Below are 16,334 nucleotides of genomic sequence, written 5' to 3'. Positions count from 1 at the left end.
GGAGTGTCGATATCAAGGAATGAGTGTGTCACGCAGCAGATGAGCCTCTAGGATGAATTTGATTAATTCTCCAAAGCAGCAAAATCTCATAATCAGATGGTGTTGCTTGAGGCTTTCTCTTGCTTTCAAGTTGGATAATCTAAATTGTGTAACCTCTAGTGGATTTCCATTCTGTCAATGTATCAAAGAATGTCTGTGCAGATGGAAGGAGATTTTCTGTTGGGCTATGTGTGAGCTCAGTGGGAAGGGTTAAAAATTAGAAGTGAATGCATTTTAACTCAATTTTGCTTCCTAATGACTGGTATCTCTACCAGATTTGTTGACACTGCAGACGTGGAAGGAGCAAAGGCATTTGGGTTGTATTGCTGGGTCTGCCACTAGTTTGTTGTGTAATTTTTGAGGTAGTTTTTTATGTAACTTTCCTCAGTGGTCCTCAGACTTTCATCTGTACAGTGAGAGTAGATAGGCCAGAGCATTGCTTAAACCCCTTAAGAACGTGTAAGTTGGTGTTTCGGAATGGGAAGCAAGAGTCGCAATATGGGCCGTCCCCTCAGTTACACGTTCATGATCATCCATGATCATGATACAGTACATTAGGAAAAAATGTGGGAATCTGATCTTCCCACAAAACGTTGTATATGCAGTTGGGGGCATGAATCTTGACCACGGAACTGATGCCTGATAAAAAGTGGACAGAGAAGATCTCTGTAATCGGAATTCTGTGTTACTCTTCCTTGCTCTTTCCCATGTGACACACTGTCTCTCTCTTTCGTTGGTATTCTTTTCTGCTCATGGCCTTGCCTCATGCTGTCTGATGTTGGGAGAGCCCTGAGCCCTGCTGACTTCCATGTCTTCACAGCTCTCTGGTGGACAGAGTTGGGGCAGGTCAGCCCTGAACCAGGCTCTGGGCCCCAGCCTGTTCTGAATTGGGGAGAATTTCAGGAACCTTAAGCTGCTTAGCTCAGCAGGTCAGCATGTCTGCTAGTCTCATTCTGACTTTGTGTGCTTAGGTTTTTGTAAGGCTTCTCTTGCTTAGTTCCTTGTGATTAAGACTGGATTTGTATTTCTGTGCTAGAAACTGGGCCCTGTTCTGTTTCATCTCTGTGAAGTCCTTATCTGGGTACAGTGCTTGGTACCCCAGGGTAGGAATATGCTTTCTTTTATCCAGGCCTCTTGGGAACTTCAGCTTTGCCTAGACCCATGCCTGTCATTGGGACTTTGCCAACCATTGATGGTAATGTTGATGCTTACTGCCTAATTGCTTTTTACCAGATTTTCCCTGTTGTCATCTTCTGTCTGTTTTCTCCTTGCTCAGTATCCTGGTGCTCACTGCTCACCTATGTGGACCTCTGCCTATTGCTGCCTACTCTCCTTTTCTAATTATGCACTCTTGCCTACTTCGATCTCCTTCTAGACCTTGCTTCTGGGTTTACACTCTCCCTCCCTCTAATACGGAAGGGCCTGATATGTACCTCACTGCCTGCCTTCAGAAGCTTAATTCTGACAATCAGTTGTTTTCTTTCCCTAGGGACTTTATAAAAAAAAAAAATCTATCAGCTTTTATTTCATTTTATTTTATTTTAAGATTTTTATTTATTTGAGAGAGACAAGCAGGGGGAGGTATAGAGGGAGAGGGAGAAACAGACTCCCCGCTGAGCCAGGAGCCCAAGGACGTGGGGCTTAATCCCATGACCCTGAGATCATGACCCGAGCCAAAGGCAGACACTTAACCGACTGAGCCACCCAGGCACCCCCAAAAATCTGTCAGCTTTTAGCTGTCTTAGTTATTTCCTGATATTACAAACTCACCCCTTGACATTTTTCATTGGACCAATTTTTTAGCTTTCTTTAGAACATCTCACATAGTCCTTTTTCAGCCATTTATTACTTTCACAGGGGAGTGGCCTTGAATCCTAAGATCTTCACATTGGAAGAGACTTCCAAAGGTATCCAGTTCAACTTTCCATGTGACGGGTAGCTTATCAACTTCCAAAATAACCCATCAGTGGCATTTTACAACAGCTCTCTAATGGTTTCTTGGGCCCAAACTATCAATTCAGTCACTTATTTATTTACTCATTCAGTCAGCCAACACAGTTACTAAACATCTATTGTTAGCCAAGCACTGGAAGTGTGTGTGTTTGTGTGTGTATACTACCATTCCTGTCCTTAGGAAAATGCTACTCTAGTGGGGGATAGAGAAATAAGCAATCACAATTGCTAGCTAGAGATGTACAATGGGTAGGAGAATGGGTCATTCCTTCTGCGTGACTGAAGGTTTGGTTTGTGAAGGGGCTCTCTCCGCTGCCTCAATTAACACCATCTTTTTCTGGTCCACCACCAGTTTTTCAGCTACCTAAAAAAGAAAGGAGGGGGGACTTCTCTGCGTCTACCTTCTGCCTCTGTCTATCCTTGACTTGCCCTTGGAATCATCTTTCTAAATGCAAATCTTGGTTTGTTACTCTTCTGTTAATAGGCTTCCCATTGTCTCCCCTTCAAACTGACATCTAACTCTTTGGCACAACTTACAAAGCCTCAACCTTTCTGGTTCATGCCTACCTCTCTGGTCTCATCATACACCATTTTCACCAGACTCTCAGCGCCCCAGAACTTCGTGCAATTTCCTGGCTATATCATTTTACTTACTTACCTTTCTGTCATACATGCTGTTCCTGCTACCTGGAACGACTACCAGTCTTGTCGTCTTGGTGAACTCCGGGGCACTGAGAGCTAATCGAAAGTGGTGTGCAAGAAAGAATTAATCAAAACTGTAGATCTCCTCTTCAGTGAAGGTACACTCTGGCCTGTCGACTGGTGTTGCACCTGATACCTCTCGTTCATGCCCACCAGCAGATTGCAAGCTAATCTAGGCCAGGAATTGATCTCTGTCTTCAGCCTTAACGAGAGGCTGCCAGAGAATAGGCAACCAGTAAATATTTGTTGAACAAATGAGTGAAGAAATGAGGGCAAGTCTTCTATAGTTTATTTTTCAGTTTAGGTCTGTCTTGGGCTCTGAGAATGCTACTTACAAGACTCCTACCACTGTTTTGACAAGAGCTCCTTGCAAACCCAGGACCTTGCGTGCTGGTTTATCCACTGCTAGACACCTGCCTGCAACTATAACTAAATAGCCTGCCAAACAGGGAGAAAGGCCCTGTGGGGGGCTTGGGGCAACTCTTCACCTTCTTGCACCCTTACAGCCTTTGCTGCCAAGATAAGCTTCTACTGTGAGTCTGAAAAATTCTAATCAAGACAAAGAAATTGCATAGAATGAAAATGCTTCTTCCCTGCTCTTGTAAATCAGAACAGTTGTAAAATGAAGAAAATTAGTACTTTAACATTCCTGTCTCCTCAAGCAGTTGTTTTAAGTGAGTCATCTACAAACTCAAGCAATTGGTAAGGACAGTTAGTGGCCGTTTATCATCTTAAGTTGATTTGTTTCAAATAAATAGCAAATGGGCTATTTTGGTCCTAAATTATGCATTTATCACCTTCCTACCCGAGCCCTTTTTTACACAACGATATCAAGGAACAGTGAAGGAGACACAGACAAAACTGTCATGGTCCTTGTCAGTCTTCCCTTTCTGTCCTTTAATCACAATTCCTAAACTTATAATCAAAACTCAGCACTTTTCATTCTGATTAGTTGTAGATCTCTGCCTAAAATAGATGTCCATTTCTGAGGTGGTATGCATTTTTTTTTCTGGTTTATTGAGGTATAATTTACATACAGTAAAATTCACCCTTTTTGGGTATTTACAAATCTACGAATTTTGACAAAATTCTATAGGTTGTGCCTCCACTGAAATCAAGATAATAGAACTTTCTGTCACCCAAAATATTCCCTCCCTTTGTAGTTAACCCCCTCCCTATATGGCCAACTACTGCTGTTACTTCTGTCTCTATAGTAGTTTTATCATTTCTAGAATTTCCTGTAAATGGGATCAAAATGTGTAGTCTTTGAGTTTGCTTATTTCACTTAACATAATGCTTATTTTAAAAAGAAGATTTTACTTATTTATTATTTAGAGAGTGAGTGAGTGTGAGCAAGGGGAGGGGCAGAGGGAGAGGGAAAGAGAATTGGGGCCCAACATGGGGCTCGATCCCACAACCCCAAGATCATGACCTGAGCTGAAATCAAGAATTGGGCACTTAACCAGCTGAGCCACCCAGGTGCGCCTAACATAATGCTTTTGAGTCATCCATGTTGTTGCATTTATCCATAGTTTGCTGCCTTTTACTGCTGAGTAAAATTCCATTATATGAATGTATCAAAATTTGTTTATCCATTCACCATGATGGACATTTGGATCATTTAATTTTTTTTGTTATGAATAAAGTTGCTATAAACACTTATATTCAGGTTTTTGTGTGGATATATGTCTTTATTTCTCAGGTAAATACCAAGGAGTGGGATACCTGGGTTTTAGAATGTGTGTTTTTAACTTTATAAGGAATTGTCAAACTGCACTGTTGCTGATTCCTGCCAGCAATATAAGGTTCCAGTTGCTCCATATCCTTGACACTGTTGTTATTGTATGTCTTTTTCAATTTTAGACATTGTAGTAGATAGCTAGTGATATCTTTTTGTAATTTTATTCCGCATTTTTCCTAATGACTAATGATTTTGAGCAAGTGTCTCTTAACTGTTTCTCATTGGGTAAGTTTTTTTTTTTAATACAATTTTAAGGGTTCTTTATATATTCTGGTTATCAGCCCTTTATCACACTTGTTTTCTAAATATTTTTCGCAGTCTGTGGCTTGTCTGTTTTTTTGGGGTTTTTTCCTTACTGTCTTCCAAAGAGCAAAAGTTTTAAATTTTGATGAAATTCACATGATCAATTTTTTTTCTTTTATGGTTCATGTTTCTTCTCTCTTGTACATAATTACCAGATGTAAGATCATGAAGATGTGCTTGTATTTTTTTCTAGAAGTTTTTTAGCTGTAGGGTTTACATTTCAGTCTATGATCAATTTCAAGTTGTATGTCTAGAGTGTGGTTTGGGTTGAGGTTCACTGAAATATAAATATACCCCATTATTCCATCATTATTTATTGAAAGACTAAGACTGTCCTTTGTCTATTGAATGAAGTTGGCATTTTTGTCAAAAATCAATTGACTGTATATGGGTGGATCAATTTCTGGACTGTCTACTCTGCTCCATTGATCTATGTGTTTATTCTTTTGCCAGTATCACACTTTTTGAATAGTTGTAGCTTCATAGTAAGCTTGAAATCAGTGGGTTTGAGTCCTCCAACTTTTTCAAAATTGCTTTGGTAGTCCTAGCTTATTTGTTTTTCCATATAACTTTTAGAATCACCTTGTAAATTTTTTTTTTAATTTTTTTTTTACCTTGTAAATTTCTTTAAAAAGAAGGTTGCTTGGATTTTATTGAGTGTTGGATTGAATACTGAGTTGGAGTTGAATTGAATCTATAGATGAATTTGGGAGAGAATTGCAATATTGATAATATTGAGTCCTCTGATCCATGAACATGTAGCTCTCTACTAGTATCTTGACTTCACTCATCAATGTTTTTCGTAGTTTTCAACATATAAATCTTACAGTACTTTGTTACATTGAGTATTGCATATTTTATTGGTGCTACATAGCAAATGGTGCTTTTAAAAATTTCAGTTGCCAGTTATTCAGTGCTGTGTATAAAAACAAAATTCAGTTTTGTATAGTGATCTTATATTTTCCAACCTTGGTGATGTCATTTACTAGATCTAGTAGTTTTTTTGTAGGTTCTTTTGGATTTTCTACTTAGATTGTTATGTTTTCTGTGAGGAAAGGCAGTTTTATTTCTCCTCTCCAGTTTTATCTGTATTTTTTTCTGTGCCTTACTGCATTAGCTAGGACTTCTGTCCAGTATGATGTTGAATACAAGTGGTAAGTGTGGTTGCCCTGCATTGTTCCTGATCTTAAGAGGGAAATCATTCAGTCCTAACACCATTAAGTATGAGGTAGCTATAGGCTTGCTCTTCTTTTTCTCTTTTTTTTTTTGAAGATTTTATTTATTTGTCAGAGAGAGTGTGGGCAAGCAGAGGGAGAAGCAGATTCCCCGCTGAGCAAGGAGCCCGATGCGGGACTCATCCTAACACCCTGGGATCATGACCAGAGCCAAAGGCAGATGCTTAACTGACTGAGCCACCTAGGCATCCCTATAGGTTTTTTTCATAGATGTTCTTTATCAGGCTGAGGAAGTTACCTTTCATTTCTAGTTAACTTGAGTATTTTTAAAAATCAGGAATGGCTGTTGAACAAATGTCATACTTTTTCTGCATCTATATAAATAATCGTATGGATTTTCTTTCTTTGTTGTTATTGTCAGTGGCGTTGCTTGAGTTACAAATGTTGAACCAACCTTGAATTCCTAGACTAAATCCCCTGTGACCATTATATATTATTCTCTTACATTTTATAGATAAAAATTGTAGTTAGATGCCACAAAGTTGTTGGCAATTCCTTAATCATATGTGTGTTTTATAGGTCACTAGAACCACCTCCGTCTTTATTAAGGGAAGTTCTAACCTCACCTATAATGTAATATAGGTAGAGTGCTTTTCTTCATCTTCAATTGTTCTTTAAGCCATTAAAAGAGCAAGGGAACAGGCAACAAATATAGCAGGTGTCTTTGTACTAGGCAATGAGTACATTTATTTACTTTAACCTTATTTAATGGGAAATTGAGGTCCAACAAATAATTTGTATCATTGAAGTCTTGCAGTAAATGGTTACGGTCAGAACTTAAATGCATGTTTGTTTGGTAAAACTCCTATCAGCCCACTAGATTATATTGCCTCTCTCTGGTAATGAATGCATGTGTGGGGGGTGTTGGGGGTGGGCAGAGACAAGGGAGGGTGGGGGAGAGAGTGAGATAAGGAAAGGGAGAAATGTTCTACCACCTTTTATTGCTATTTGAAAATCTGGGCTTTTAGATATCTTGTTTGTTTGGGTTTTTTTTTTTAAGATTTTATTTATTTATTTGAGAGAGAGTGAGCACAAGCAGAGGGAACAGCAGACAGAGGGAAAAGCTGAGCAGGGAGCCTGATGCCGGACTCGACCCAAGGACCCTGGGATCATGACCTGAGCTGAAGGCAGACACTTTAGCCGACTGAGCCACCCAGGCACCCCTGGATAGCTTGGTTTTATAGCTCAGCTCTGCCATTTACTTGATTTGTGGCACATTTGTCTCCCTGAGACTCATTTTTTTTTTTTAATCTGAAATGTAGAGGCACCTGAGTGGCTCAGTCGGTTAAGCGTCCAACTCTTGATTTCGGCTCAGGTCATGATCTTGGGGTCCTGAGATTAAGCCCTGCATTGGGCTCCGATCAGCAGGGGAGTCTGCTGGAGATTCTCTCCCTCTGCTCCTCCCTCCCATTCACACACGTGCTCGCTCTCGCTCTCTCTCTCTCTCTCTCTCAAATAAATAAATCTTTAAAAAAGTCTGAAATGTAAACTGTTAGCACAGGTTGTTATGAGGAGTACAGATGATATTCGTAAAGTGCCTTGCACATAGAATGTGCTCAGTATAGTCATGTCCAATGTGCTCAATATAGTGGTGTCCATTACTATCACTAATTTCTTACCAGGAAATGCATTTTATAACTGGAAATAATTAATTTGGGTTTGGAAAATGCCAAATGGAACTTAAGATGATTTCTGTAGTTTATTCAGTTCTTTTACCAAAATAGCCTACAGCAAGTTCCTTTTTATAAAAATGGACTTAATTTCCTGTACTTTTTACCTACCTCCTCCCTAAGTCAAAACAATACCAATTTACTAAATCATTTTGCAAATTTGGAAGGCTTAAAAGGTACAGCCGAATGCTTTAGGCTCTGTGCTTGTGTGGTCTAGAAGTGATTGTCTTAACCAGGAGGACTAGAGATGCCATTTTCATTTTACATGGGCAACCAACCATGGATAGCTAGCTCTAGTCCCTTGGCTCATGCAGATCTGACCATTTCTGAATCACCGAAACTCACTTCTCTTAACTTGCACAAGCCAGTTCAGACTGTTTGAAGGTAGTGATTCCTTTCTTCAGTAAGGTGGTTTTGGTTATCACAAGTAGGGCCCAAGAGCTGTGTTTTCATCAGTCAAGTCAGGGAGGTAACAATTTTTAAAAATGGCTGAGTCTAAGAAAGGGCATCAGGCCATCATCAAATGGCCTTTCAGTGTCCAGGACCTCAGGAGGGCTGTTGGCTCTGGCTGCGGCTCCGGCTGCGGCAATCCATGGCTTCTGGGAACTGATTGTCATTGTTACTTAATTTCCTAGCAGTATCCTTCCAACTAAAAGTGCTGTTTGACAGATGAAAGTAAAGGAAAGTCTATTGTATTTCGGGATTTTTGTATAATATCATACCATTGCTTGGTGGTGTTGTAAATCAAAATTGGTAATCATTAGTCCTTTTAAATCAGGTTTATCGAACTGTGATCATTTTACAAAATACCGTGTATATATTTAATGTACACAATTTGATGGGTTCTGAACATATGCATACACCCTTGAAATCATCACCACAATCAGGGTAAATGTACATATTCATCATCTCCCAGAGGCTCCTCCTGCTGCCCTTATATTTGTTTGGGGGGTGGGGGGTAGGAACTCCTAAGTTGAGATCTACCATTCTAACAAATTAGTGACAATACAATAGTTCACATACACTGTTTTCAAAGCACATTGACCACATCTTCTAATTTAATTTTCACCTTATAAATTAAGGTCTTATTTCTCCTTTATGATGAAAAAAATAGACCTTAGCAATATGTTTTCTCAAAGATCACCGATATTGCACCAGTATCCGGAACCCAGTTCTGATTTTTGTTCAGTGTTCTTTGCATAAGACCTCTGGGCCTTGATCCTTATGTGACTCTAAACTTCATTGACCTGGTAAACATTCAAAAACTAAATAACTAATGACCTTTGTCTTTGCAATTAGGATCAGCAAATGTGATTAGATGCCGGGCTTCAAAGAGAGTTCATGAAATACCTAATTAGTGGAGGATAAAGTTTGAGGAGTAACTTCTACCCGTCATACATGCAACTTTCTTTTTCTAGATTGGCTAGACAGAGTTCCAGTGTCCAAGCAGGAATGTTCAAAGGCTGGTCATTAAACTTTTGAAAGGTGGTTTAATTTTAAATGTTGGGCAGTAAGGTGAGGCCCAGCCTGATAGATTTGCTGGGGTCTCTTGAGTAACTACTTTGTGTTAAACACTATTCCTATCAGTACGGGGGCACAGAGATTAAAACCAAAAAAATTTTAAAAATCTGATTCCACTCATTAGGACTTCACAAGCTATCAGACAAGGTGGAAGCATATGCAAAGAGGCTTCCATATTGTGCTTCCTCTAGTCCATCCTCCATTCTGCCAGTGGAACAATCTTTTGAAAACACATACCCTTTCCCTGCTTAAAACTTTCTGGTGGTTCCCTGTCTCCCAGAGGAACATGTCCAAGTTTCTTATCAGACATACAAAGCCTTCTCTGATTTGGCCCAGATTATTCTCCCTCTGTACCCACAGCTCCACAGCAAGCTCTAGGCACATACCACTCCTTGGGGCACTCAGAGCAGCTCATGATTTTTCGTGCCTCTGAGTGACTCATGCTGGGCGCTCTGGAGAATGCTGTCTTCATCTGGGTCCTCTGAGAAGCAGAAATTTAGGATTAAACTGGCAAGGATTTTGTTAAGGAAAACCACCACCTGTGTGAAAGACCACGAGGAGGGAGATGAGAAGGATGGGAGTGCCATTAGTCTATGATGCAAGTCTGACCCCTAGTGAAGAGAAGAGAGAGTAGCTTAGGCAGAAGCTTTCTAGGCTGCTATGCCTTTGAAGGAAGGTTCAGAAAAGCCTTTGGGTAATCCAGGTCAGTGGAGTCCTACCCCTGCTGTGTATTCACTCATGGGTCGGGTGCAGCCCATTGGAAGTATGGCTTCAGCACAAACATTAGGATGAATTTCTGAGGCAGCAGCTCAGTTGCGCTGCCTGTAATTGGAGGCCTCTTAGCCTCCGCAAATGCCTTTCTTCTTCCTTCTAATTCCTCTCACTTGTCCTTAAAAGGCCAGCTTTAAATAAATGCTTCCTCTTCTGGGGAATTTCTCCTTGAAGGAAATTCTCAGCAGGTCACAATGATGGTCCCACTGCCTACAATGACCATCCCTTAATTTCTGCCTGGTTAATCCCTAATACACTTATTTGAAGCCCTACTAGCTATTACAGAACCAAAAAAACTAGGAGGTGGTCAGGAAATATTTGTTGAATGAATGAATGAATTGGTAGGACTTGGATGAGCAGATCTAAAGGAGAAGATAAGTTGAGGCAAAGTGAACTGCTTGAGCAAAGCCATATCGGGACAAGAATGAAGAATTTATTCTGCCGTTTTCTTCTTTGCAAATGTGTCCCAAACCCGTCATTTTAGGGAAAGTATATTATGATGCAAAACGGTGGGGGAAGGAGTATCTTCCTGGCACTTGAAAATGATTCATATTTGAGAACTTTGTTGAGAACAATGTTTTGAATATTTCCTGAGAGACTTCTTTCCTGAGAGGAAACAGTTGATGGAAATGGAATTTTACTGCTGCCAGGAAGAGTGCGATAAAGATCAAATCTCATACAACTACTACCAGAATAGAAATTTCCATAGAGCAAAGAGATTTCAAAGTCCCACCTAATGGCTCATATGTATTTAGTATTCATTGCAGCTGAACTGTAATTCTGTAATGGAATTTGACCAATTTGGACACTCCAGTTTGTAATGTATGAATTAGTGAAGACTCATTCATCTTGACGTTTGCTGACTGCCAGATGTTGGTCATATTTCTGATGGAAAGAAACAGAGAGCTGGCCAGCATTCCCAAATCTCAGTACCACTGATGGCTGGCCACCGGCACATATTGCCAGAGGAAAGAGACCTGCTGAAGATAAGGTCCCACAAAATCACTATCGGCAACTAGAGATTTAGCCCCTTATCCTTATGTAATGGTCTACCCCGGTGACCTGGGTTGAACCATGTATGAAGCCAGTGCTCCTTTTTGCCCAGGTCCGTGTCTGTCCTATGCAGTCTCCCTCATGTCTTACTTCTCCAGAGTTTCCACTTGAAGGGATCCGGGTTTCTTATCTGCAGTGTGGGGGTGAATAATGGCACCTCCATCACGGGCTTGTTGTTAGGATTCAACCAGGTAATTCATGCTAAGGGCTTTAGACTGTGCTTGACATAGAGTATTTATCCAATAAATGGTAGCTAGGTTTTATTATGATTATGCAGTAGAAGCAGGGGTCTGAGGGTAAAACTTATGTTTCTCTCTGAGTATTGTCAAGGTGGGTTCTTCATGCATTTGGTGAGTGCCTGTTCTGTGATAAAGCAGCAAGGGACTCTAGGGACTTGGGCTGTTATGCCTGTTCTGTAATTAATCTAACACAGTTGCTGATGTCCATCTCTTCTCTCAAGTGAGGACAGTTCATTTTGGCTTATACATAAGCAAAACCACTTGCTCCTCCGCTGTAGTCTGACCTGCTGTGGAGTACTTCTTCTTTTTCTCATTGACTTATCTCTCTCACCTTCAGATTTCTACTATAATTCTTCTTGAGGTGCGTATAACTACTGTGTCCCAGACGTGTGAAAAAGATGGTTGCATGATGCATTCCCTTCCATGATGTTTGTTGATCGGGTTGAGAAGCTTTGACCTACGAGCCTTTGTCTTACATATCTTTTCCATTTTAGTAGAATAGTTCACTTGGGATGGTATTCGTTTACTTCTGTCTTTCACTACTACCAGTTGTTAATTTCACCAAAGAGCTTCCCCTTTATGTGTGTTTATACACATCTCTGTCTCTTTCTCTCTTTTTTTTTCCCCAGAAAACAGATTTTGTTGTTGTTGTTGTTAACATATAATGTATTACTTGTTTCAGGGGTACAGGTCTGTGATTCATCAGTCTTACACAACACACAGTGCTCGCCACAACACATACCCTATGCAGTGTCCATTACCTAGCCACCCTGTCCCCCCACCCCCCTCCCCTTCAGCAGCCCTCAGTTTGTTTCCTAAGATTAAGAGTCTCTTATGGTTTGTCTCCTTCTCTGGTTTCGTCTTGTTTCATTTTTTCCTCTCTTAACCATCTTCCTCCTTTCTTCCAAGTCTTACCATTACATCAAGAACTATTCCTGTCTTTTCTTTAAAGCCAGAAATATGAATCGAAATGAATTATGAGCGATAGGGAATAGAATATTACTATCAATAGATGTGTACCAGGGCAAAGGAAAGCCATAAATTTAAAAGGGCGGAAAGTAGTATTCGAAGTCCCAGAAGTATCAACATGTCCAAATCTGAACTCACTTATCTCTTCTCTAAGCCTTTGGCAGTCAGCTCTAAAGATGTATCTCAAATGGGTTTATCTCCTCACTCCCACTGTCCTTGCTCTGACCCTCATCATCGTTTATTTTTAGAGGCAATACCTTCTTTCTTATCTTCCTTCTAGTTCCCTCTTTTCCCCAGTCTGATTGTAATGTCACAAGAGGGTGTTTGCTTTCTCAGCTTTTTTTATTATGAGACTATGCAAGGATTCAACAAACCAAACAACCAAATACTTAGCTTAATACAATATTACAAGGCAATCATACTTAAAATCTCCATCCAGATCAAAAAAATAGAACCTTGAAGCCAGCCCAGAAGTCCCTCCAGGTGCCCCATCCCAGTCGTAAACCCACCCTCCATCCAAAATAACTATTATCCTGAGTTTGTTTTTTTTTAAGATGTTATTTACTTACTTTGAGAGAGAGCTTGCTGCACAAGTGGGGGGAGGGGTAGAAGGGAAAAAACTTTTTTTTTTTTTAAAGATTGTATTTATTTATTTGACAGAGACAGCCAGCAAGAGAGGGAACACAAGCAGGGGGAGTGGGAGAGGAAGAAGCAGGCTCCCAGTGGAGAAGCCTGATGTGGGGCTCGATCCCAGAACGCTGGGATCACGCCCTGAGCCGAAGGCAGACGCTTAAGGACTGCGCCACCCAGGCGCCCCGGGGAAAAAAACTCTTAACCAGACTCCATGCCCAGTGGGAGCCCAAGGCAGGGCTTGATCTCGTCATCCTGAGATCATGACCTGAGCCGAAACCAAGAGGCAGATACTTAAGGGACGAAACCAAGAGGCAGATACTTAAGGGACTGAGCCACCCAAGCGCTCTTACCCTGACTTTTAAAGTAGTTATTTTCTTGGATTTATCACGAGGGTGCTTTTTAAAAAACGTGAGTCTGCCCTGTTCGATTACCTCTATGCTAAAGCCTAAGGGTGCTGAAATTCCTCTCAGGTTTTCTCGGGCCTTCCGTGGAGCCTCCTTGCCATGACTCCTCCTTTCCCCAATACCCTGGTCTCTGGCCATACTGGATTATTTGCAGGCTCCCAGGTAACTCAAGACACCTCTAGGGGTTTGCCAGATATCTCCAGGTATTTGCTCCTGCTGTTCCCGCTTTCTGAAGTTGTCTTTCTTCCCATTCCCTGATGAAGTCCTAGACCCAACTCAAATGACGTTTCTTCTGTGAAGCTGTCCTGAATCTCCCCTCTCAGACAGTTCCTGGGCCAGAATGAATCTCTTCCGCCTCTGAGCCCTGTGCCCATTTTAGCATTTTGCACATACTTCTGTTTTTATCATTTATCATTGTCTCTGGTACCTAACGTTGCTTAGTGTGTAGTAAATGTTCAATAAATGTTTGTTGAATGAATGAATCTATGCCGATGCTCTTGAAAGCCCTTTCAGGGTGTCATATTTTCTTCATAATTGACCCAGAAATTATATACTTAATCATATGATCAAGCTTACTTTTCCTTAGGTATTCCTGTTAACACATTTAAGAAAAGTTGTTTTACGGCGCCTGGGTGGCTCAGTCGTTAAGCGTCTGTTTTCGGCTCAGGTCATGATCCTGGAGTCCTGGGATCGAGCCCCATATTGGGCTCCTCCACTGGGAGCCTGCTTCCCCCTGTCCCACTCCTTCTGCTGGTGTTCCCCTCTCGCCGTGTCTCTCTCTGTCCAATAAATAAATAAAATCTTTTTAAAAAATTTTATTTTGTTAGTAACTAATATTTCCAGTATTTGGTTTTACTATTTTTTTTCTTTCTTAAAGTTTGCTATTTTGCCCACATTATCAGTCAAATAGGCCTTTTTCGGTTTTTTTGGCTACCTACACATCATTTTCATTGTTTTCATGGTAACAGCTAGTAATTATTGAGCTCCAGCTATGTGCCAGGCACTGTGCCAGGACCTGTCTGTGCATTCATTATATACTGACCCCTCTCCATATTTTCAGTGGGAACTGATGAAACAATGTAAAGTCATTAAAGCTTTCAAGGGGTAAAGGTAGGGTTCAAACCCAAGCAGCCTGACTATCAGTGTAAAACTCTTGTTCTTTTTACCGTTCTGAGTTACCTCTTGATAAGAAAGATAATGTGTTCCCAGTTGCAACACAGTGGGTTTTTGCAAGGCATCTGTGGCGCATGGCTGATTTGTGGAAGTGTGTTACCTATTACCTTCCTGGATTCTAGTCAGTTCTTTAACTTCTTTATTGCTTCTGTTCAGGATCCTGTCACCTGTACTGTCATTAGGTGTGTTTAGCTTGTGGTTAGTGGGCTGCAGCCTGGTCAGTGGTTCTCAGTGAGCGACTGAGCCACAAATAAGGACATTGCTCTCGTATTGACCATGTGTATTATTTAGCCTATGGCTGCCACCTTAAAGGTTGTTACCACCACAAATGATACAGCCTGTGCTTGGCAGGGTGATAAGTTGTGTCTTTTAAAATATCAGTCAATAATTTTTTTCTTTTTAAAAACTTTTTAATTTATTTGACACAGAGAGAGAGAGCACAAGCAGGGGGAGCGGCAGAGGGAGAGGGAGAAGCAGACACCCCGCTGAGCAGGGAGTCCAACATGGGGCTCAATCCCAGGACCCTTGGGATCTTGACCTGAGCTGAAGGCAGATGCTCAACCGACTGAGCCATCCAGGTGCCCCCAGTCATTAATGTTAATTGCTATTTCTTAACTTCCCTTTGAGGTGCTAAAAGGAAATCCAAGTATAAATAATTAAACAATGACGTGGAACAATGCCAGTAGAGGAATGGTTTTTTTTGGTTTTTTGGTTTTTTTAAATTTTTTAAAAGATTTTGTTTCTTAGACCATGGGGGGCGGTCACAGGGAGAGGGAGAAGCAGACTCCCTGCATGGGGCTCGATCCCAGGACCCTGAGATCATGACCTTGCCTGAAGTCAGACACAGCTTAGCCAACTGAGCCACCAAGGTGCCCCCAGTCATTAATGTTAATTGCTATTTCTTAACTTCCCTTTGAGGCACTAAAAGGAAATCCAAGTATAAACAATTAAACAATGATGTGGAAGAATGCCAGTAGAGGAATTTTTTTTTTAATTTTTTAAAAGATTTATGCTCTAAGGAACATGAGGAGGTGAGGGGGGGTCAGAGGGAGACGGAAAAGCAGACTCCCTGCTGAGCAGGGAGCCCAGCATGGGGCTTAATCCTGGGACCCTGAGATCATGACCTCAGCTGAAGTCAGACACAGTTTAACCAACTGAGCCAGCCACCCAGGTGCTCCCAGGAATGGTTTAATAGTTGATACCACACATGGGCCATGGGCCTTACAGAAACCCAGACCAGGGACCCTTTAAGAATTGGGTCTGGGACAGCAGCGGTAGGGCCTGAGCCCTTGCTGGTCACTGGCAAATGGGTGGAGAGGAACACAGATGCATGATGTGTGCCCTGTGTGGGTGTGGGTGTGGGTGTGTGGTAGTGTCAGTGTCTTTTTCTCTTGGTAGTATGTTCCATGGATAGGTCAGTGCTCACCTGCTAGCATTTCTTCTCTGTTTTAAAGAACTCTCTTATTGCATTTTGGTTTTTAAAGTCAGCTTTCCATTTCAATAAATTACCAGGATTAATCTACAATGTTTGATTGTGTTAAACTTTATTGCATGTAACTTTTTCTTAAAACTAACAGCAATGACAGCAGCTAAATGCTAGGTGCTGTTTCAAGTGCTTCACACACAGTTATCTCCCAGAATCCTCTCACAGATCCTTGGAGGTGCGTGATATTATTATTNGTAAAGCTCTGGATGCAGATGTGTTATCACTTGCAGCTTAGATTTCTTCTTAAGAAGAAAGTCATTGTATTAGGAATTCGAACTGCACTTTCTGCCTCAGGTTCTGCTTTGTTTGGAAAGAGAACTTGAAAAACTTGATGTGGCTGGTAGGGTGCTTCTGGAGATAATGGTTTTCTCTACGGTCACTTATATGTAATCATTTCAGGAAAAAACACCATTTTTGTTGATGTTCCTCTTGTTAGAAAAGT

At 41.1% G+C, this 16,334-nt stretch overlaps 1 protein-coding gene and 1 non-coding gene across 7 annotated transcripts in view; one reads left to right on the top strand and one right to left on the bottom strand.

The window, feature by feature from the left end:
• The window catches only part of ATP11C (ATPase phospholipid transporting 11C), a 177,386-nt gene that overhangs the window by 29,433 nt on the left and 131,619 nt on the right, over positions 1–16,334 (top strand). The gene's annotated exons all lie outside the window — the stretch shown is intronic.
• On the bottom strand, positions 6,429–6,553 carry LOC121103893. Its single transcript, XR_005836180.1, has one exon. It is a non-coding gene; the product is annotated as a U6atac minor spliceosomal RNA (small nuclear RNA).

Source organism: Ursus maritimus, assembly GCF_017311325.1.
Source record: "Ursus maritimus isolate PB19 chromosome X unlocalized genomic scaffold, ASM1731132v1 scaffold_X1, whole genome shotgun sequence".
Lineage (NCBI taxonomy): Eukaryota > Metazoa > Chordata > Mammalia > Carnivora > Ursidae > Ursus > Ursus maritimus.
This window is presented reverse-complemented; position numbering and strand designations above follow the sequence as displayed.